Source organism: Lissotriton helveticus, chromosome 8 (assembly GCF_964261635.1).
Source record: "Lissotriton helveticus chromosome 8, aLisHel1.1, whole genome shotgun sequence".
NCBI lineage: Eukaryota > Metazoa > Chordata > Amphibia > Caudata > Salamandridae > Lissotriton > Lissotriton helveticus.
The window spans coordinates 630,492,036-630,516,061 of record NC_136069.1 but is presented as its reverse complement, the minus strand read 5'-3'; positions in this window follow the sequence as shown (position 1 = coordinate 630,516,061).

The following is a 24,026-nucleotide window of genomic DNA, read 5'->3' as shown; positions in this document are numbered from 1 at the left end:
TGGACCATCAACATCACAGGCTAGCAGGGAGAGTGGATGGGTGAGGACACAGGTGAGGCCATAGCTTTCGAACAGGAGGGCAGGTGCAAGGTGAGGTGGGGGACAAGACCCAGCCAATCCTGGGACCGAGACCCTGGATGCCATTGCAAGAGTGCATGCGCCATACGAGCGGTCGCAGTCACAGGCGGATCTGGCGTGCCAAGACTCATTTGAGACCCGCCAGCTGTTGAGGTCCATGGACAACCGTATGGGACAAATGGTGGACCTCATGGGGCAGCAAACATCTGTTTGGACGGTGTGGTTATCCCGCAACACACCACCTCCCCCTCCCCCAAGTGACCAGCAGGACAGGACACCACCACCACCACCATCACCTGAGGCCACTGACAGGGAGGTGTCCCCCGAACAACCAGCCCCCACAGCTGGGTCCACTCCGGCTCAGAGATGGAGGGGCCGTCCGAGGCTGGATCCAGGACATAGCAGTGGCAATGCACCAGCCACCTGCCAGAAGAGGGGCCGGCACTGACTTCACCCTTCCTTGATCCAGGTAATTAACGCTGTGAACTATCTTGTCCCACATTGCCAAGCATTGGCACACGTCTGTTGGACTAGGTGTACACCTCACAATGTGGTGTCTACACGGTGGTATCATCTGACATGACCTTCAACTCATTCTTCCCCTCCACCACCATTTTGTAAATATGTACTAACACAAATCCACACCCTGCAAATAAAAAACACTGAAACATTCAAGGCTGTGTGACCTCCATGTTTAAACACAGGTTTGTCTTAGTTGTTGTCATTACCAGGTGCAGGGATCAATGTTGTTCGGAATCCTGGCTCTGTGTGAGTGACCTAGGGATAATGAGAGAACAACAACCACAGGTCAGGAAACTGAATCACAACCATCACACCACACCGTACTGCAACATCCCACAAACCACAATCATCACAAATTAAGTGGATCACAGGACACACATCAGGAAGCATTCCATGTACACCATGTCCCACACCCATGTTCAAGCAGATCATACCAGAACAGGCAGAATTCACACACCACATCCACCCATCACCAGCAAACATACATGACGCATTGAACAGCATCACAAGACGTAGTTACTCACATTCAAGGAAAGTAGCGGTCAATGAGCTGACACCTCTGGTCCACAACTTCTTCCTCCCCACTATCCTCATCACTGGACATGGGTGGGATGGGAGGCGGAGCAACCTGTTGGTCTACAGGGTCCATGATCAGTTCAATATCCTTGCGCAAGGCCAGGTTGTGGAGCATGCAGCAGGCAACCATGATTTTGCATACTTTGCCGGGTGAGTATGGCAGGGCCCCTCCGGTTTTATCCAGGCAGCGAAACCTAGACTTCAGCAGTCCAAATGTACGTTCCACCACCCGACGTGTCTTCCCATGGGCCTCATTATAGCGCATTTCACCTGGGGTAGTAGGATACCGTAGGGGGCTCAGCAGCCACAGGCGGTTTGGTTACGCAGAGTCACCTAGGTGGGGGGATGACAGACACATACATCATCACCAGGACTGGTGGGAACAGCATGGCACACATACAACACAGTAGCCATCACAGCACACTCACCTACAAGCCACGCACGTTCTTGACGCAGATTAGCCATCAGTTGGGAGACAATGCTGCTCCGTAGGATGTGGGAGTCATGTGCCGATCCTGGAAATCTGGCACACACATGGGAGATGATGTTGTCAGCCAGGCACACCACTTGCACGTTGATTGAATGGTAGTGCTTCCGATTGCGATAGATGGGTTCACGTGCCTGGGGTGGAACTAGACCAATATGTGTGCCATCAATGGCACGCACTACATGTGGAATCTGGGCATAAAGTCCCCTTTCACTCCAGCCAACTCTGCCGGACGTGGGAAATGGATGTAATCATCCTTGTAACACATCATGGCTTCCAGCAAATCCCGCAGTACAATGCTGAACATGGATTGGGACATCCCCCCGGCATGACCAACTGTGTACTGGAATGTGCCCATTGGGAAGAAGTGAAGTGCCGCCATCACCTTTGCTGTGGGTGTAATTGCTCCAGGATATGGCCTGCGTGGCTGCAGGTGTGGTGCCAATTGTGCTACAAGGTCCTGCAATGTCAGTCGGTCCAGCCGGAATTTGCAGATCACCTCCACTTCAACCATGTCCTCCAGCAAAGTGTATGGTCGATGCACATTTGGAGCCCTCCTGTGTGTGAGTAGATGGGAGCAGATGTCAATTGTACAACACGGCACAGCTGCACCACACTATCACATCTTGACCAACACTCCACAAATAATCCATGTTGCAGATGCTGATTGTATGTGTGACGTGACAGAAATATAAGGCACTACACACACAACGTTCACCCACAAACAACAACCTGTGTGCAAACATGTACAATGGTACGTGCACACATGTTGAAAGAACAGCCAACATCACATTACGGAGGGCCTATGTGTGGACAAGCATCCCCACAGACACACATGGATGTGCACTCACAACACGAACCTGGAACACACCCTCCTTGTCTTCATGCACCCATGACACCACCAACAATTCTGTTCATGCTCACATGACAGGCATTGACATACAACAGACGACACACAAACCCATACACAGAATGCATGTATCCCCCTATCATTGCTACTTGCACACACAAAACACACACTCACGACTGTTTCAAACTGTGGGTACACAGCCTTAATGGACTGTGTAGATGTGTACACTTTGAAACGTGTGACCTCAAAAATAAGATGTCACCACATTGCCATGCACATCTGACGCAAATTGAGCTCACATCACTGTCCGTTGCCAACCACGGGCAATGTCAATAGTATGATCACACATGCAACAAATGGACATTGATGAGACACGTGGACACGGGCCTTTGACAGAACATGATGTGTTTTGAGGCATTCCGGACATGCCCTGACACACATGTACACCTATCATCATTACATGTGTGTGGAGACATGCAGTGTGTCTAAACACCGCGTCAGAGCAGTTCATCCGTCATCCCAGAAAATTATCCTTGCTACTGCAATTGTGTGTACCATTGGCTTCATGGTCAAGGTCCATCATGGTCACACACCGCCAACCGCATGTGTGTGCTACCGCGATGGTGCATCATTTGAAAATCATTACTCGCTGGCCTGGCAATGGCGGAGCACGCATTCCGTGGGGGTGGGGCAGGCTAACAGATACATTTGAATGTGCAAGTGGAAATAGCAGTTGGTATCCCCCCTTTCAGTCACATAGCGGCACCCACCGCCGGGTGCGGGCGGTGGGTGCCGCTATGTGTTTTGATGTTACCGTGGCATGGATGGCCGGGTACCCACTGCCGGGTGCGGGTGGTTAGCCACCGCCGCGCTAGGGCGGTGGGTGCCGCTATGTGTTTTGATGTTACCGTGGCATGGATGGCCATGGCCAGTCAACCAGCGCCCGCACCCGGCAGTGGACAGGGCACCGCCCAAGGACAGGGCCACTACAAAGGACAGGGCAACTCCCAATGACAGGTCCCCTACAAAGGACAGGGCACCTCCCAAGGACAGGGCCCCTATAAAGGACAGGGACACTCCCAAGGACAGGGCCACTACAAAGGACAGGGCACCTCCCAAGGACAGGGCCACTACAAAGGACAGGGCACCTCCCAAGGACAGGGCCACTACAAAGGGCAGGGCACCTCCCAAGGACTGGGCCCCTACAAAGGGCAGGGACACTCCCAAGGACATGGACCCTACAAGGGACAGGGCACCTTCAATGGACAGGGCACCTCCCAGGGACAGAGCACCGCCCACGGATAAGGAACATTACAAAGACAGGACACCTCCTAAGACCAAGGCATCTCACACGGCCAAGGCACCTCACAGGGAGCAGACACCTCCCAGGGCCAAGGCGTCTCCCATGGACAGGACATCCACCAAGGACAGACATCCATCACCCATGCGTCCCCTGAAGCTGGTGTTGGTGAAGGAACGTAACACACATGTGTCAGAGGTGGAGTCCCCCCATACCTCTACTCCCATCCACACCCTGGAGAAGCAGAGGAAGGAGTACACTGTAGTTGCATCCCCCATTACACATGATGCAGAGGGCAGAAGGCAGGGCAAGAGCAAGCATCAATCAGGGTCCAGCATGTCCCCAGAGAGCAGACCCCCAACAGCACATGATCCGCCTTTGATGGGTGATGTTTCTGATGAGCCCGCACAACTTACCAGTCCAGACATGTCCAGGGTGGTCTTGTAAATCCCAAAGAAACGGAAACACACACCGGTGACACCTGACCACCCCATGTCGCTCCAGTACAGCTGTCCCCAGCTCCCAGAGCCACCCTGCCTCCTGGCCCATACAGCCCTCTGGCTCATCATTTCAGTGGTCCTAGTGGGTCAGCTGCAGTTCACCCTCATGTGTCAGATAGTGGCACTGTGTCTGTTGTTCGCTGTCATTCCTCATGTAGTAGCACTGCGTCAGTTGTGCCCTCTCCTGTTTCAGGTCCTGCCACTGTGTGTGTCCTCCACTCTCATGTCTCAGATGCTGGCATGGTATTTGTTGGTCACTGTCCAGGGACAGGTCCTGCCAGTGTGTCTGGGTCTATCGCTCATGTGTCAGTCACTAGAGCTGTGGCTGTTTCTCACACTCCTGTCTCAGGTCCTGCCAGTGTGTCTGAGTCTATCGCTCATGTGTCAGTCACTAGAGCTGTGGCTGTTTCTCACACTCCTGTATCAGGTCCTGCCAGTGTGTCTGTGTCTATCACTCATGTGTCAGTCACTAGATCTGTGGCTGTTTCTCACACTCCTGTATCAGGTCCTGCCAGTGTTTCTGGGTCTATTGCTCTTGTGTGAGTCACTAGAGCTGTGGCTGTTTCTCACACTCCTGTATCAGGTCCTGCAACTGTGTCCGAAGCTACGGGGTCCCGCAGTCTGTGCTGTGAGGTGCATTTCCCATCACTCAAATGTCATTGCACTTGATGTCTGGACTGTCCATTTTAAGCACCCTTGCAATATTATTGTCCATGGGACTGTATGTATGACACACGTCCGTGTGCTGCCTCAGATGTACCTGCTCTGTTGTGCACACTGCCCTGTTGCTGTTATGTTGCTGCATTTTGCCCTCTCATGTGCTGCCTCAGATGTACCTGATCTGTACCATGGACTGCTGATGCACTTTACCCCTCTCATGTGCTGCCTCAGATGTACCTGGGGGACTGTTGATGCACTTTGCCTCTCTCATGTGCTGCCTCAGATGTACCTGCTCTGTTGTGCACACTGCCCTGTTGCTGTTATTTTGCTGCATTGTGCCCTCTCATGTGCTGCCTCAGATGTACCTGCTCTGTACCATGGACTGTTGATGCACTTTGCCCCTCTCATGTGCTGCCTCAGATGTACCTGCTCTGTTGTGCACACTGCCCTGTTGCTGTTATGTTGCTGCATTGTGCCCTCTCATGTGCTGCCTCAGATGTACCTGCTCTGTTCTATCCAGTGGGCATGCTCCTGGCTACTCACAATGTCAACCTCTATGATGTCCAATAAAGCAAGTTACTCCTGTGTTGTGGTTTATCTGTGTCATTCCTGGTTGTCTCCTTGCATTGATGATATATTGCTGCTGTCGTACATGCTGTGTCTGCCACCTTCACATTACCATTGCCCAGCACGGTTTCCTTTCGTTTGGCAGGGGTGACAGTCATTACAATGTGGCTGTGGACTGTGTAAGGGTGGGAGAGGCACTCTGAGGCTTATTTTGGGACAACAGTGGCTTCCCATGCACTGCAGGTTATGTGGATGTTTTTCATTTGGTACATGTGTCACACTCATGATTTGTGGGTACCCAGTACGTTGTTTAGTCTCAACTTTGTCTGGCAACATGTCAGGGCTCTTCGTGTGTGTGTTAGTTGTTGATGTGTGTGCAGCAGGGTTGATTTTTGTGGTGTTTGGTGTATGGGCCCCTGTCTGTTAGTGGGGTAGGTGTGGGGTTGGCCTGAAGGTGGGCCAGCATGTCTCCTTATGTGTGGTATGCCTTGTGCGTTGGTGTGTGTATGTGGGCCTGTGAGCTGTATGGCCTAGCCATTCCTGCCTGCCTGCCTGCCTAGTTGATTGTGGGCATGGTTTCCATCGTCTGCTCCGCTACGTTGCGTTGTCCGTGGTGTGGCTGTTTGTTCACGTTGCGTGTGTGTTCTGGGTGAGTGGGGTCAGTAGTGCCCAGGTGGATTTGCTGGTGGTGCATGTATGTGTGTTCATGTTCAGACCTGGGGTTCTGTTGTGGGCAGGGGCTTCGACACGTGCGTGGTGTGTGTTTTGCAGCGGAGGTCGGTAGGGGAATACCTGCCGGGGCGGTGACGTGTGGAGGGGGGGGCGGCAGGGTGGGGTTTAGTAATGTATGGATAATGGATGTATGCAGGTAAGTAAACATATATATGAATCGAAGGGATTTTGTTGCGTGCACTGCATACCCATATGCGAAGCTGTGCATGCTACGAAAGTCGTTTGATTTATTTATATGTTTACTTACCTGCAAACATCCATTATCCATACATTAATAACCCCCACCCTGCCTCTCCCCCTCCCCACGTCACCACCCCGTCAGGTACTCCCCTACCGACCGCGGATGGTGTGTTTGCGTACCTGCGTCGTCATCGGCGACGGTCCATGACTTGCTGGTGGTGGAGCACGAAGAGTAGCGGGAATGAGTGTAGAGCTGGGTCCATGACGGTGGTCTGACTGCGGTGGGTCTCTCTGCAATGTTTTGCCTCTCAGCTGTGGTGGTTCCGCCGTGTTCGGGCTGGTGGTTTTTCCGCTGCGATTTGCTGTGTGGTTTCCGCCATCGTGATTTTGAGGACGGTCGAGACGCCATTCCATACGGCGGTGTCTCTTGATTGGTTACGTCCGTCGTGGGGTCGGGTGTATTTACGCGGCGGTTCACGTTCTTCCGCGGCGTACGGAAATTTTACAGTGCTTCCCATCCTAATATGGCGGACGGACTATCCGCGGCTTGCGGACTGTAAAAGGCATTTTCCGCCTACTCCGGGCCGGCGGTCGTCCTTTCGTCCACCATCGTAATCGACCCCTAAGATGTTTGGTTCCAGTATTCGAATTGGATCCTCGATGAGGACAAGACTAGCATGCAGACCCACAGAGCTTATTACATATCCACTGCATGTATTTTAAGTGATTTTTAAAAAGGACTGTTAAGTTATATGCCATGGCTTGATATGTGGCATAAATAACCAATCTAGTGCCAATCTAAAGCTGACCAGATCTGGGTGAGCACTGTGAGTCTCCCTTCAGTTTGTGATTTCTAAAAAAATTACTTTGCAACCCCGGGGAGGGAAGCACATAGGTCATATTTCAATAGCTTTGCACATTTATGGGTAGAAAAATCATTTGTGTATATGCAAAACTGTTGAACCATAAATACTCAGTTTTACCCCATCTTTATAAGTCTTCATACAAAAGATCGAGCAGAGTAAAATATCTGCGGAATAGATTTTGTTGTTATCGTCTGACCATAATTTTGTTGTCAAAATAGTGTGACTGCAAAGATATAATGAGAAATATTATCAAAGGTAAGTATGGCTTTTTTCTTTTTGAAATTAATAGCACTGTTAGCAATTTAGTATACTAAAATACTGTTTTTCTTATATAATTGTAATTAATATTGCACTGTGCCTTTGTTATAATTTTAGACATAAATATATTTTCCCTTAACTTAGTGATACGAACATTTGTAATGACATTTTGAGCTGTGTGTTACTTTAAGGGTTAAAGTGGGTTTCATATTTAAATATTTATAATTGATTTTTTTAATGCACCATCAAAACGAAATTCACTTAAAACCCAAAAAACTGTGAAACCTAGAAAAAATTGATCCAGTAAAATCGAGGAAAAAGAAAATAGGGAGGTTTTTTTAAGTTGAATTTGGAACACAACACTTCCCTACAATCTAAGCTGTACTTCATAAAAAGACGAAAACACAAAAAAATTCTTTAAAATGCATTTCCCCAAAAAATATGTACTAGAAAAATAAAACCTGTACTTACTACTTGATTTTTTTTAATGGAGTTTAAAAAAATTCAAACCGAAAAAAAATCTGACAAGCACTATCTTCAGCAACTTGAATAGAGACGAAAGTTTAAATATGCACACAAAACAATCAAAAACATAGGCCATTAAAACCCATTTTTTAATTGTATATACTTACCTATATATTATTTACCTATATATATGTGGTACAGACAGCATGTCATATGTTGCAATTACTGTTTGGTAAAGCTACCACATTGTAGTTATTGAGTGGTAAAGGTAACATACCAGTATACATTTTATTTTTTCCCTATATCTTTCTTAGCGAAATACCCAGTCCAGGTAAATGAGCGCTCAGGCCCTGTGACTAAATATCCCAAAGTCTTGCAGATATTAGAATGCCTTGCTGTCTTTCGAGGTGTTAATATTGAATAAACTATGGTGACTGAAAACAACGAAGAAATACAAAAAAAATGTAATGCAACAATTGTCCTCGTCCAAACTAGGTTATTTAAATGTTATCAGCTTGCATTTCATTTAAAAAATACTTCTCTGATCACCCCTATTCACCATCAGACAGAAGTACATGTAAACTACGCACAACTCTCCATTATATGGCATTTGGGAGTGACCAGGTGTGAATCTTCAAGTGCACCACTTGAACAACTAGAATGCCTAGAATACAATTTGATATACAAAATTGTGCATGGTTTGATGCTTTTATGTTAAACATCTGCATCTAACTGCTAGAGGTAATGACCTCAATTACAAGTTGGTTGGAATAGGGGGGAAGGTATTTACTACTCGTGGTAAAGGTCATTACAGAGAGCCCCTGAGTATGAGTGGGCCGGATGTTATGTTATGTTAAAAGTACTTATACAACGCACATACACCAAGCGGTTTCATGGTGCTAAGAGCAAGGGAGAGCTGCAGCAACGGGACTGTTAGATTTGGGAGTCTCTAGTTGGCACAGGTAGGTATGTGACAAATAGGGACCCTCTCCTCTAGTCAGGACATGGGGGATTATACTCCTAAAATAAACCCTGCTCACCCTCTAGGCTGCGTGGCGCGAGCAGTCAAGGCTTATTTCAGAGGGTTGTAAGTTAAGCAGTTGTGACCACCTACAGTAACTCGGTGAGAACACTACAAATGGACACCACACAGGTTTCATATCAAAAATAAGTAGACTTTATATAGAGTTACCACAAGACCATAAACGACAACAATACACACTATGATTAATTTAAGATGGTAGATTTAAGCTTAGTTCAGTTCACTTCTTAGATGTAACACTCTGCGTCAATGTACCTTAAGTTGCATTGCGCTTCCACGACAAGCAATGTCGCAGCAATAGGAAATGCGGCAAAGTTCAGATACAAAGAAATAAAGACGTGAAGATCTTCCAGATGCGGCACGCTTCTCGGAGATGTGAGAAGTTCTCGGTTCGATGCGTGGACTACAGCTGCGACATCCAAGATGCGACGGCAGCAGCTCCAGCGGTGACGCTCTTCTCCCACGATGCGTGAAGCTCCCGCTCGATACGACAACTACAGCGGTGACATCCAAGATGCGACGGCAGCAGCTCAGACGGTCGTGCGCTTCTTGGGGATACGAGGTGCTCTTGGTCGATGCGGTGCAATGCGACAGATCCAGCGGCGACACCCCCCTTCGGAGTTGCGACGGCAGGCACAGCGACGGTGACATGCTCCAACCTCATTGTGAGATTCTACTCCTGATGCAGTGCGGTCCAACAGCTCCAGCGGCGACATCCTCCTTCTTCGGAATTGCGACTGGAGCAGCAGTGACGGTGACTCGCTTCCTCTTTGTTGGGGTACGCTTCTCTCCGATGCGGTGCAGTGCGACAGTTCCAGCGGCGACACCCTCCGTCAGAATTGCAACGGCAGGCACAGCGACGGCGACACGCTTCTTCTTGTTGAGTCGCGCTTCCAGCTCCTTGCGACATGCAGTTCCTCTGAAGGCCCAAAACAGCAGCAGGCACTTCCACAAGAACTCTGGGGAACTGGGGGGGGGTGAAGTCTGTTGTCCCTGAGACTTCAGCAGGAGACAAGCTCTTTTCCAAGCCCGTGGAGATCCTTCACAAGTTGAAAGCAAAGTACACAGAGTTCCTTTCTCCTTCCTTTGGCAGTAAGGCAACCACTGCAGGCCAATCCCCCAAGCAGCACTTCAGCTTGGGAATAGTCTCTCCTCAGTTTCTTCAGGTTCCTCTCCTCAGTAAAGGTGTCTTCTTGTAGTCCAAAAGTGATCTAATTTCATGGGATCGGGGTCCCAATATTTATACTCCAAAATCCTTTGTTCTCTGAGGGGATAGGGGCCTTTGCCCAGTCCAAACCAGTTCTGAAGCACTCTGTTTACCAGACTTCTCCTTTCCTTTCACAGTGCAGGGCAGAAACATCAAAAGCCCCACAGTAGGTGGAGCCAGCATTGTGGAAGGCAAGTACAGTCCTGGAGCACTTTGTTTACACGACTCCTTCTCTTCTTTCAGTGTGCAGGGCAGAGGCATCAGCCGCTCCCTAGGGGGTGGAGCCAGCATGGTGGAAGGCAGGCTCAGACCTATTCAAGGTGCAACTCCTCCCTCTCATCTAGATGCAGATCTCTCTATTCACCACTGGGTGACTCAGCCTGTCTCCTGGAATTCCCCAGCCCTGTCAATTACAAAACCAGACATAGGAATACACAACCTAGCAGGCAGAGGCAGGTTTGAATGGTTAGACAAGCAAATACATTCTTTCTAAAAGTGGTATTACCAAACACAGAATATTAACATAAACTTCACTAAAAGATGTATTTTATTATTCTGAGTTCAGGCATACTAAACTCGAATTCCTACCATGTTCTCTGAGACAGTTAGGATTATAAAATGTAACCATTCTAACAGCCCATTCTGGCCTATGGAGAACAGGTAGCCTTGCAATAGTGAAAAACGAAAATGGCAGTAATTCACTATTAGGACATGCCACACACATCAGGGCTTGTCCTACCTTATACCTACAATGTACCCTGCCCTTGGGCCTACCATAGGGGAGACTGATATGAAGAAAAGGGAAGGTTTAGGGACTGGCAAGTGGGTGCACTTGCCCAGTCAGCATGACAGTACCAGACTGTACACAGGCTCTGCAATGGCAGACCGTAGACATATTTTACAAGGCTGCTTCTGTGGGTGGCACAACCAGTGCTGCAGGCCAACCAGTATCATTTGGATTACACTACCTGGCACACTCAGTGCTCTAGGCTAGGGTCTGATAAGTAAACCAAAATAGCCAAACATGGAACCACTGATTCATACATCAATTTACAATAGGGAGCACTTGTACTGTGGCACCGGATAGCAGTGGCACAGTGCTCAAAGCATCTAACACCAGAAAAAAAACATGAGGCAACAGCAAAAATGGAAGGGAGACCCACGCCAATGGTGCCAGGTCTAACAGGAACAGTTAGCTTACTGATATGCCTGGTAAAAGAGATGGGTTTTAAGCATATTCCTTAACTGTGCATAAGGGCTTGTCGACCTCACTTCCACAGGGAGCGAGTTCCAAAGCTGTGGGCCAAGACCGGGAATCTGAGCCCCTGTGCTTTTTGCGTCTGAATGAGGGGGTGTTCAACAGATTTAGATTGGAAGAGCGCAGTTCTCGCGAAGGAGGATAGCGCTGAATTCGTTAGGAGATAAAGGCTAGGCCATTCCCAGCAAGGGCTTTGAAGATGGTGCATCCCAGCTTGAAGGCACATCATTTAGCCACAGGAAGCCAATAAAGGCTCTTCATCAGAGGTTTAACATGATGTTATCTAGGCTGATGGGCAATTAACCTGGCCGCATGATTTTGCACCGACTGCAAACGTTGTAGCTGATATGCGGGAATGCCACAATATAGTGAGTTGGCGTAATCAATACACAAGATAACCAAGGCAAGGACGACCAAGGTTAAGGCCTCTGTGGTTAAGAATCTGCTGATCTTCCGGATTCTTCGAGGGTGGAAAAAACACGCGGAGACCACTGAACCTATCTGAGCCCTCATGGATAGATCGTTAATGATCATGATCCCTAAACTCTTGACAGAGCTTGCTGGTAGTGGAGGGCTACCCATCATAGGAGGCCAAAAATTAGAATTTCCACAGGTTTGCTGGACCATCTGTGAGAATGAGCTCAGATTTATGTAGATTAAGTTTCGGTTGGTTATCATTCATCCAGTCACTGATAAAGCTCAAGGTTGATTGGAAGTTGAGCAATGAGGAGGTGGAAATATTAATGTCAAACACCAGCTGCAGGTCGTCAGCATAGATAAAAGTTTCGACCTTTCTTTCTCGTAGAGACCTGACCTGGGGTAGTAGGTACAAGTTGAACAAAAGGGGCAAAAGGGAAGATCCCTGGGGAACCCCCATGTTAGCTTCATTTTTAAAGAGGAGAAATTAGCAAGGCGAACAGCTTGGAATCGATTATTGAGGATGTAGAAAATCCACTTCAACGGATGAAAGGATCAATAAATTGCACCTGGTAAAATCTGACTCCCCAGTGTTTCAAATGTATCCGTTGTGACACATTACACCTATCCGTTTTCTTGGGGAATTACAGGCAGATATTGGTGCCTGCTGCACTAAACTCCACGTCTCAATGAATGGGGGCGCGTGACCCCCCCTCACTTTAGCAGCTACAGCGAGGGTGGGGTTATTTATGGACCTCTTCTGTCTGCAACTGGCAGGCAAATGCTCATCATTAATGCTGGAATAGTCAATAGAAGAGCAAGCAGGAGCAAGGAAAAACGACAGATGGGTAAATAAAACACGGAAAAGAAAGATGGTATACTGGAAGAATGGGTGATAAGGAGTATGGATGAATAAGCGGATGGATGAATGAGTATGTTGTAGAAAGAGTGGGTGAAAGGATGAGTGAATTAGTGAATGGACAAAAAGAAGGATGGCTAAGTAAAGGGATATGTAGATGGATCAGTGAGTGAATGGGTAGGTGGATGGACATGTGAGAGTATGGCAGAGCAAAAGGATAGGTGGATGAGTGAATGGATAGGTGGATACATAGGCGAAAGTATTGCAGAGTAAATGGATGGATGACTAGGAGGAGGGACTGGTGAAAGGATGGCAGAGTAAATGGATAGATGGATAAGTGGATGAAAAGATGAGTGTATGGATGGTAGAGTTTAGGAATGGCAGGGTGAATGGATGAAAGACTGGATGGATGGCAGGGTGGATGGATGGTAGAGGTAATAAATGGAAGAGTATATGGATGGCAGAGTTGAAAAATGGATAGACAACTAGATGGGCAGGAAGGATGGGTGGATGGATGGCAGAGTGAAGGGATGGATGTCAAAGTGAATTAATGGATGATTAGATATCAGAGTGTATGGATTGATGAATGAATGGCAGAGTAGATCGATGGAGAGTAAAGTGGGTGGATGGATGGCTGGATGGCAGATTGGGTGGATAAAGGATGGGTGGATGGGCGAGTGAATGGTAGAGTGGATGGATGGATGGCAGAGTGAAGGGATGGGTGGCAGAGTGGATGGATGACTGAAGGGTTGGATGGCACAGCAAATGGATTGATGTATGAATGACAGAGTGAATAGATGGTAGAAAGGATGGAAGAGTTGATGAATGATGGATGGCATAGTGAATGGATGGATGGCGGAGTAAATGGGTGGATGGCAGAGTGAATGGATGGCAGAGTTAATGGATTAATGGATGAATGGCAGTGGCTGACTGGATGGCAGAGTGGATGGGTGAATGGATGGCAAATGGATGAATAGTTGAGTGGATGGATGGCAGAGGGGATGGATGGCAGAGAGAAAAGATGGATGGCTGGCAGAGTGGATGGATGGCAGAGTGACAAGATGGATGGTTTGCAGAGTGGATTATGAATAGCAGAGTGGATGGATGGAAGAATGGATCAATAGCCAAGTGGAAAGATCGATGGGCGGCAGTGTGGATATATGGTGTAGTGGATGGATGGATGGCAGAGTGGATGGATGGGTGGATGAATGTATGGCAAACATAGATGGATGGAATGTGTAAAGTTTGAATGATGGATAAAATAATGAATGGATGACAGAATGTACAGGTGAAATAGTAGATATCAGTAAGTGGATAGAAGTATGAAAGAATGATGGGATGGATGCATTGATGGAGGAGTAAAGGAAGCTGTCGTATGGAGGGTTACGCTAACTTGCTTGGCTTGCTTGGAGGTATCAGTGCTTCAGTTCAAAGTGAGAGGTATTATTTTAATTTCCTGGCTACTCCCTTGACAGTGAATACCATACTCTTTCCCCCTCTTAAATTCTAGCAGGCTTCATATGCTGAAATGTAATGAAGGGTGAGGACTTTATAGCACCTGGTCATTATGTAGTGCAATAAATTTCATACAACTCTGAATTATGACCCTCTCAAAAGCACAGCCATGATGAGTCATTCACCACATGTAGTAAATACCGAATGTTTCAAGTTTTCATCAAGAAAAGGAGGAATCACACGCAGAATCAGTTTTAAACCACAGCATTCCAAGCTTTGCATTTCTTATGACCCCCCCAATAAATGTCATCAAGCTTAACTTGCCAAAATATACCAGTGGAAAATTGCTCGGATGTGATAATGATCTTACAATTTGCAATGATCTTACAATTTGCAATTCATATCCCTGTGCAAACTCTTGTTTGCACAGGGATTTAAACTTAGGGCCATATGTATCATGCAAATTCGCATTCGCAAAGGCCGAAATTCTCAGAATTTCGGCCTTTGCGAATGCGAATTTGCTAAATGGAATGTATTAAGCAAAACTGGTGCAAAATAAGGAATGTAAAGTCAGAGAACAATCCCTGGAGAGGTTGATATATAGGAATACTTTAGTACTCGTAAACAATGTATATACCAGAAATAATATTGAGATCTCTGGTCACGGACTAGTTTGTAATGTTCATAGTTTTTTTATTAAAATGCATCATTGTTAAAATTTCAGTAGAATTACAATTTTACTGAAAACATACAATATAAAATAACACTCTAGACAATAAATTTAAAACAAAAACAACTGAATATTTTCATGTTCAACTATACAATACAATAAATAAAGAGATACACAATTTCTAAATTATCAACATACTTTCGCTATAAAGCAGAAAAGATAGACAAAGGACAGAGGAAAACCCCTCATGCAGGAAAAAACGCCAAATATTTTCACAGATAATATGATTCAAAAGCCTACACCATGATATACTACAATCCCCGGTATTACAATATGCAAAATATCCAGAGTCCTAGAGGCTTGAATTCATAAAGAGACAAAAAGGCGTTGACGCGTTTCGGTGTATCAGCCCGTAAATATAGCTACACCTTCATCAGGACAATTTCATTTGGGGTCATCTGATTCAATTGATAGAAATCCTTGCTTTATTTAGAGACACTGGATGAGTATCACAGTGTTGGTCAGTTTCCACACATCACCTGGGATAGGATGTGACCGATCCAACTTTCGCTCTGTTCCGATCGTTTTGTTTGATAAGAGGGATTTATAGAATGTTTCTTCCTTCGTATGTTTGCTTGAGATCTAATTTCCCTGGCTGTAGGATATTTCCTCACTTTATTTCGTGCGGTGCCCCTTATATTTTTATAGGGGTCACTTTCCCCGTGGTTCGCCTTGTGTTTCAGACTCGTCACATGTCGCTTGATAACGATTTGTGGGTATTAGCGTATATCTTTTGGGTCTGGAAGCGGCTCTCGCCACGGGTACATCCAGTCTCGTTTTCGAGACTGGATGTACCCGTGGCGAGAGCCGCTTCCAGACCCAAAAGATATACGCTAATACCCACAAATCGTTATCAAGCGACATGTGACGAGTCTGAAACACAAGGCGAACCACGGGGAAAGTGACCCCTCTAAAAATATAAGGGGCACCGCACAAAATAAAGTGAGGAAATATCCTACAGCCAGGGAAATTAGATCTCAAGCAAACATACGAAGGAAGAAACATTCTATAAATCCCTCTTATCAAACAAAACGATCGGAACAGAGCGAAAGTTGAATCGGTCACATCCTATCCCAGGTGATGTGTGGAAACTGACCAACACTGTGATATTCATCCAGTGTCTCTAAATAAAGCAAGGATTTCTATCAATTGAATCAGATGACCCCAAATGAAATTGTCCTGATGAAGGTGTAGCTATATTTACGGGCTGATACACCGAAACGCGTCGACGCCTTTTTGTCTCTTTATGAATTCAAGCCTCTAGGACTCTGGATATTTTGCATATTGTAATACCGGGGATTCTAGTATATCATGGTGTAGGCTTTTGAATCATATTATCTGTGAAAATATTTGGCATTTTTTCCTGCATGTGGGGTTTTCCTCTGTCCTTTGTCTATCTTTTCTGCTTTATAGTGAAAGTATGTTGATAATTTAGAAATTGTGTATCTCTTTATTTATTGTATTGTATAGTTGAACATTAAAATATTCAGGTTTTTTTTTTTTTATTTATTGTCTAGAGTGTTATTTTATATTGTATGTTTTCAGTAAAATTGTAATTCTACTGAAATTTTAACAATGATGCATTTTAATAAAAAAACTATGAACATTACAAACTAGTCCGTGACCAGAGATCTCAAAAATATTTCTGGTATATACATTGTTTACGAGTACTAAAGTATTCCTATATATCAACCTCTCCAGGGATTGTTCTCTGACTTTACATTGTCCTTAAGTACCCTGTTCCCTGGAACGTGTGGGGTCTTCTCTCAATTTATTAACCAGCAAAATAAGGAATCGCAACATTTGCGATTCCTTATTTTGCAATTGCATTTAAGGAATCGCAACTTTTGCGATTCCTTAAATGCAATGTATGTAGCAAACAAAATTAGCAAAATGCCCTAAAGGAATCGCAAATTACCACCAACTTCTAGTTGGTGGTAAATTGCGAATTCCTTGAAAAATGCAAATTTTTGCATTTTTCAAAGTGCCATGTGACGCACATACATGCCCTTAGGGCATGTATGTGCGCCACATGTGCACCCATGCTTATTTCAGGGGTGCAACAGGTTGTCCTTTGGACACCCCTGCACCCTGGAAATATTCTCAATTTGCGATTAGCAAATTGTGATTAGCAAATTGAGAATAACTTCCCATTCATTCCTATGGGCCTCCTGGCCCATAGAAATGAATGGGAAAGTATTCCTTAATTGCGATTCGCAATTTGCTAATCGCAATTAAGGATTTCTAAGAAATCGCAAAATAAATGCGATTTTGTACAAACATATCGATTTGCGATTCTCAAATAGCGATTTCTTAAAAATCGCCATTTGTGAATCGCAAATGGGTATCTTGATACATATGGCCCTTAGCGCTTAACTTGTAATGAGGGCCTGCATGTTTTCTGCCACTTTGCACAGTTCTCTGATTCTTCACACGGCCTACCATACGCTCAAATTAAAGAAATATACAAATAAAGATACAAGCAATAATATTGGTAGAGCCAACAGCTTGGTCTGCAAGCTTCGTGCATTTGTGACGGTATACAACCTTTACCACGCATTTTTTACCACGCACTACCATTACAACGCGGTTTTTACCACGCATACCATTACAACGCATTGCGCTGGGGGGCGCTCTAGGATAGGGAATAGGTTAATTTACTATCCAATAACCTTCCCTAGTGTCCACGGGGACTGGAGTTGGAATAGTAAATTAAACTATTCACTATCCAGCACCCCAAAGCGCTATGCGTTGTAATGGTATGCGTGGTAAAAACCGCGTTGTAATGGTATGCGTGGTAAAAGTATGCGTTGTAACGTCATACATCCATTTGTGACTGCTACAGCAGCATGACAGGCAGATTGTAATTATTTTACTTCTGGGAAGATCACATAACCTGGTGCAAGTACTGAGCAATGTGGCAGCGCCATGTATACCAAGAGACAGATGCAAAATTGCCTAATTGATAAAAATGTGATTTATGAACCATGATGTCTATAGAAAGGTTGTACCCAGGTCAGTCAGTATAAAATGCCAGTGCACATGTACTTTCCATTCGTGCAAAATATATGTCACCCCCTTTAGTGTCTTTAACTCTTAGGGCATCATTACAAATTGGCAACTATCAAGTGCGATTATTATTACACCAGATAAAAAAACTGACATTGGGGTATTTGGTATTTATAGGTTGCAGTAATTACCAACTACCCGTACTACTGGGTGTTTTGTAGGAATACCATGAGGATTTTGGAGCTAACAGCATCAAAATCTACATGTCCAGGTGACTACTGAGCATGTTCCCTCTCCTAAATATCTACGGGTTTGACCCGCTTATATTTATCTCAAATTTCAGAATTTTTATTCATCGGCCTACACCTAATAAGGGCCTAAAACAGTGCAAATAAAAAAGTGTGTCAAGTAAAAAAGATACATTTGTCAAGCCACCTAAAAGGATTGATATTGAACTAATGAGATGAGCGTAAAAAACAGGCAGGACAAAAGGGCCCTGGCCCAAAGGGCTCATTAAAAATGTGCAGGACGACATCAGATTCCAGGTTTGACACAACAGGGCAAATTTGTCTTATGCAAATTTAAGCAATTTACAAGGGAGCCTATTTCCACAGTGTGCTTGATCATACACAGGGAATAGGGCTTGAGAGCAACTCTTAATGAAAAGAAAGAGTTCCATCTGTCATGTCAAAACCCCCGTTTCATACGGTGCGTAGAAAGAGATCGCGCACCCCATGCGATCCCTGAAACACATACGCTATTCTCACCGTACAGACATTAATGGCTACTTTAAAATCGAGTTTCTTTCTAATAGCCTCTTCCAGCGGGCTCTCGTTTGTTTGCATATTATGCGGTGTACTTTTTAAATGGAGCGTCTTGACCTATTAAGCTTTGTGGTGTAATTGAGCAAATGACGCATTAAGTTATGAAATTAAGTACCTGGAATGAAGACACTTGCTAGGGCCAGAGGTAACGATTTTTTTTAGTTTAGCGTTCATGCTAATTCCACAGTACTACAGAGGGGATGTAACACTGTGACCAAACAAAATTAGAACCATAAATCAGATTAGGCCTCCACTCGCTTTTACGCAGCGTCCCATACCATAAATCACTCCGCGCGGCCTACGTGTTCCTCTCGGTGCCCTCCTTGTATCTACATCAGCAGAACAGCGCGCTGTAAAACATTATTTGATATATGCAAAGAGAATCAATAGAAATGAAAACGTGTTTATGCTTTTACCACTTTCATTGCAGTGTTGTGTCCAGGGGTTCCCACTAGGGAAAAGAGGAAATGAGGGAGTTGAATAAGATCTGTGCATTTTTATAACCCGCAGTAATGTTATATTTTCTATGAAAACGGCAGCTTCTCAGAACGCGACCCAGAAGTCAGCCAGGGCCCAGGAATTACACCTTAGGAGGAGCATAGGCCGCTGTAAACTTGAAAAGTGACTCCTCCCTGAATGGACTGCTGTGGACACTGGCTGACAGGTTTCTCCCCCGACCTTACCTTGCCAATTACTGACTAATGCAGCAAATTCAGAGAACAAAGGGACAGATGTATCAGAGGGTTTTACCCATTTAATGTCCATGGGAAAATGGGTCCATACATATGGCCCACAGAATCAGGCCTGGTTAGTGACTCCATGACTAACATTTATACAGTATTTCCTATTTGGCTCCTTTTTCCCAAAGGGCAGTCTTTATCACATATTAAGCGAGTATTTTAATAATAATAATAATAATAAAAACATTTGTAAAGCACATGGTTACACTATATTCAGTGTGTCCCCGCGCTGTGGTTACAGTCCGCGAGAAAAGCAGAGATTCACGCAATCATAGACAGGAGAAGGGCGGAAGACACTCCTCCAGAGTTAATTCCTCGGGAAGAGGTGAGTTTTAAGTTTCAGACGAAACCTAGTTTCCAAGGGCTCCATCCGGAGTTCAATAGGCAATGCATTCCACTGTTTACCAGCTAATTATCTGAAAGAGCGACCTCCCATCTGCGCTTTATGAATGCGAGGAACATGGAATTGCATACTGCCAAGGGACCTCAGGATGCGTTTGGGACGATAGATGGTCAGCAAGTTTTGCAGATAAACCGGGGCTTTGCCTTGTGCAATGCGATGAGCTGTACACATGGTTTTAAAAAGGATACGTTCCCGTATAGGGAGCCAATGGAGAGTCGCTAAAGCTCGTTTCCCTGATGTTTTTCTGGGCAAATTAAGAACGAGTCTAGCAGCTGCGTTTTGAACACATTGGAGTTGTTGAATCCCTTTTTTGTTAAGACCAATAAGCAAAGAATTCCCATAGTCCAGATGCGGAGTGACTAAGGCGTGTATCAGTGTTTTCCTTGCTTTAATGGGGAGAAGATATAAAACTTTACGAAGGGCTTTCAGAATGCCATAACATTTGCCTGGCATGATTCCAATGTGTTGTTCAAATGAGAGCTGAGTATCCAGGTGAACACCTAAGTTCCTCACAAGGTTGGATGGAATGGGTGTGAGGCCTATTTCCGGGGGCCACCAGGCCGATGACCGAATAGATGGCCGTTTTCCGATCACTAACAGCTCGGTTTTATTTTTGTTCAGGCGGAGACAATTATTGTTCATCCAGCCAGCTAAAGCAGTTAGACAGGCGGAGAAATTGGCTGCCGCCTCAGCGGGACTTTGAGATAAGATGATCACCAATTGGGTATCGTCGGCATAAGAAACAATTTCCACACCGTGTGATTCCACAATCCTCGCAAGGGGCTCCATATAAAGATTGAACAATGTAGGGCTCAAAATTGAGTCCTGTCGGACCCCCTGCTTTAAACACTGCGGTGTGGATTTAAACGGAGGGCAGTGAACTTGAAAGCTCCTATCTGCAAGGAATGAGCAAAGCCAATTGTAAGCCTGTCCCTCCACTCCGACCTCCTTGAGATGAGCTAATAGCAAGGAGTGCGCCACGGTATCAAAAGCCGTACTTAGGTCAAGTAATACTAAGGCAGCTGTCTCTCCCTCATCCACTTTGTGCCGGAGAATCTCTGTGGAAAAGAGAAGGGCAGTTTCCGTTGAGTGGCATGCCCTAAAGCCAGATCGGGAAGGGTGGAGAAGATGGCCTTCTTCCATGAATTTCATTAGCCGGATATTGACTATTTGTTTCACTACTTTCATGCAGAAAGGAAGGAGCGAAATAGGCCGGAGATTCTCCAATTGAGATATATTTAGATTTGCTTTCTTTTTTATAGGGATTACCTGTGCCCTTTTCCAGTCCTCTGGCACATAGCTTTCCTGAAAGGAGAGAGAGGCCATGTGACTTATATGGGTAATCAGGAATTCCAACTAGTTCCTAAGAATCTTAGGTGGAGCAGCGTCTGCGGGTGATCCGGATTGAATGCTAAGCGCTACTCCCAATAATTCTATTACTTTTCCATACAGGAGAAGGTGTAGCCCTTATGCAGTCTGGCTGTCTTTGGTGCAGCTGGAGTAGTCTAGGGCAATAAGTGGGAAAGGCCTTATTGCACCAGCTTCTCTGTTCCTACTCTCAGGATGCACTGCAAGAGTCAAGAGCCCCTTTTTCACCTGTTCTAGCCAGTGAATCTACCTAGAGGCCAGGGCCACTAAACGTAGATGTAGAGAGACTCTGTGCTCGCTTGAGTGAAATGTATAGTTATTGTCTGAGTGTCCTAAACAACAGCAAGAAAAATTTTAGGCACTTACTCAGGCCTAAGTTTTGATTGGTGTCAGAACCACTTCCAGAGGGCCATGGGGCATACACGGGTTGCCAGGCCCATTCTTAGTGGTTGAGGTATTTTACTCCTCATGTACGGGTCTCGACCTTTTTTAATCCCGAGGAACTCGGCTAAGTACCCTTTCTGTACTTGACTCTCAGCAGTAGCTGTGGAAGAGTAGTCAAAGGCTGTCTTCGGAGGTGGAGGAGAGTGTAAATAAAGACAGGAGAACACAACTCATTACTCAAAGTACACACTATGCAACATCATTGTCCAGTCAAATACTTGTTTTTATATGAGAAAGGAGTATTTTATTTCTAACTCTACACATGCAAAGGAATAACAACAGAATCCCCTTGAAGTTGGGATTCTAGCATTTGTCAGGCAAGCCCTTGTCCCACCCTCTTCCTTGTACCTTGGTTGGTGTTATTACACATTCTCTGGTGGCCCCATCCAAGGAATGCGTACTACTAGGCCAAACTCAAGAGTTCCCATTTTGACTCTAGTCAAAAGTGTCTATGCTGCCGCAGCACCTTCAGTAGCGAGTCCCCTGGGCCCCTACAGACCCAGTTTATGTCTTACCAGCTCCTGCAGGATAAATGAATTCAGCATGGCGGCGGGGGCATTGAGAGTTCTGATTATGTTCAGAGAAGCTTGCGGTACATGCAACGGCACCAGGCAGGCACAGGTTCTCATACTATGGAGACTATGGATGGAGACTGGAGGTGAGTTTCAGTGCTCCGTCCATCATCTCCTTGTGCTTGCTTTGTTTGCCTTAGGTTGGCAGGGTATGTCCAGACGTGGTTCCCTTGCTCACTTTGCAGCTGGATTCAAGCTAGCCTGGCTGATGAGGGGTGTTACCCCGAAACCGGTCCCCAGATGTTTGTTTCCAGTCCAGGGAAGCCCTTTCTTGGCAGTTCGTGCTCTACTGTTCCCATGAGGCACATTTGTCAAGACTGATTTGCATTTAGCTGGGGTGGTGAAGTGAGCTAAAGAACGATGATGGATTCAACCCAGATCTGTGACTGGGGGTGAGTGTCTGAAAAGTTTCAGTGCTCCGTCCATCATCTCCTTGTGTTTGCTTTGTTGTACATTACAATATACATGTGAAGTTGTAAAAGGTTGGAGAAAAGAAAACTTTTCTTTAACGTTAAGCCTCCCTCAGGGTGAGAGAAATTTCTGGCACAAATTCCCCCTCCCTTGCACTATGAAAAAAACACCGGCACCATAGTGCAAAGGCATGCCTGTGATGTATAGCACAGGTTTTGTAATAGATGGATATTTTTCCTTTTTTAAAAAAAAATATTTTTATTCTTGTTTGCCGGTTGACAAAAAAAAGAAAAGAAAAAGACTGAAAATATACATACATGAGTTGTTTCGTACATATACATAGAGACATCAGAATACATATGTTGTGAACCAAATATTTTGATATATGGGGACAATAAAAGAGTTCCTGTTTCATGATCAAACTATAGATAAATTCGTCTTTGTAAGGGGAAAAGAGGAAATATAAAAAAAAAATAAAAAAAAAATAGAATTAGCAATTATACGACATTTGGATATTGTTTTTACTCTGGAAAAGTACCCCAGTTTCTATTAAATTTAATCAGTGAGCGTGTTCCCCTAAGGTTAGCTAAGGCTAGTTCCATGGCGTGTATCTCTGTTACTAGTGTCCACCACTTCCAGACCGTAGGGGGTTCCAAATCGATCCAGGCCCTAGCCAGGGTTAATTTGGCACAGGAAAGAAGTATGGTGGCTAAGGCTGATTGTGAAGGTAAGAGAGAATTAAAATCTAGTAGAACCGAGGCCGCCGTAATGGTGGGTAGCGGAATATTTTTTAGTCTAAGAACATTCTGGATATCCCCCCAAAAGGTCTTGAGTTTGGGGCAGGAATACAACATATGTACTAGATCGGCTGCCTCGGTTAGACATTTAGGGCATTTAGTACGGTTACTAAAAGAAGCATTAGAGGACCATCTAGAGATTCTTTCCGGTGTGTAGTAGAGCATACAGGTCGTTCTATATTGTTGTAGCCGAAGGCTAGATGACCGTACAAGGTTGTTAATATTAGCCATAGAGTGCTCAATATGATTTGATGTAATATTTAAGCCTAATTGGGTACCCCACTTCGTGGCCAGTTTATCGCAGTCGCCCGTGTTAAAGGTACTGAGTATTTTATAGGCTTTGCTTATAACTGATTTATTTTTGTTTGAATAAAGGCAGGTCCTGTCTTTATTCAATAGATGGATATTTTTCCAATAGAAAATACTATTCTTAGACATAGTTTAAAACT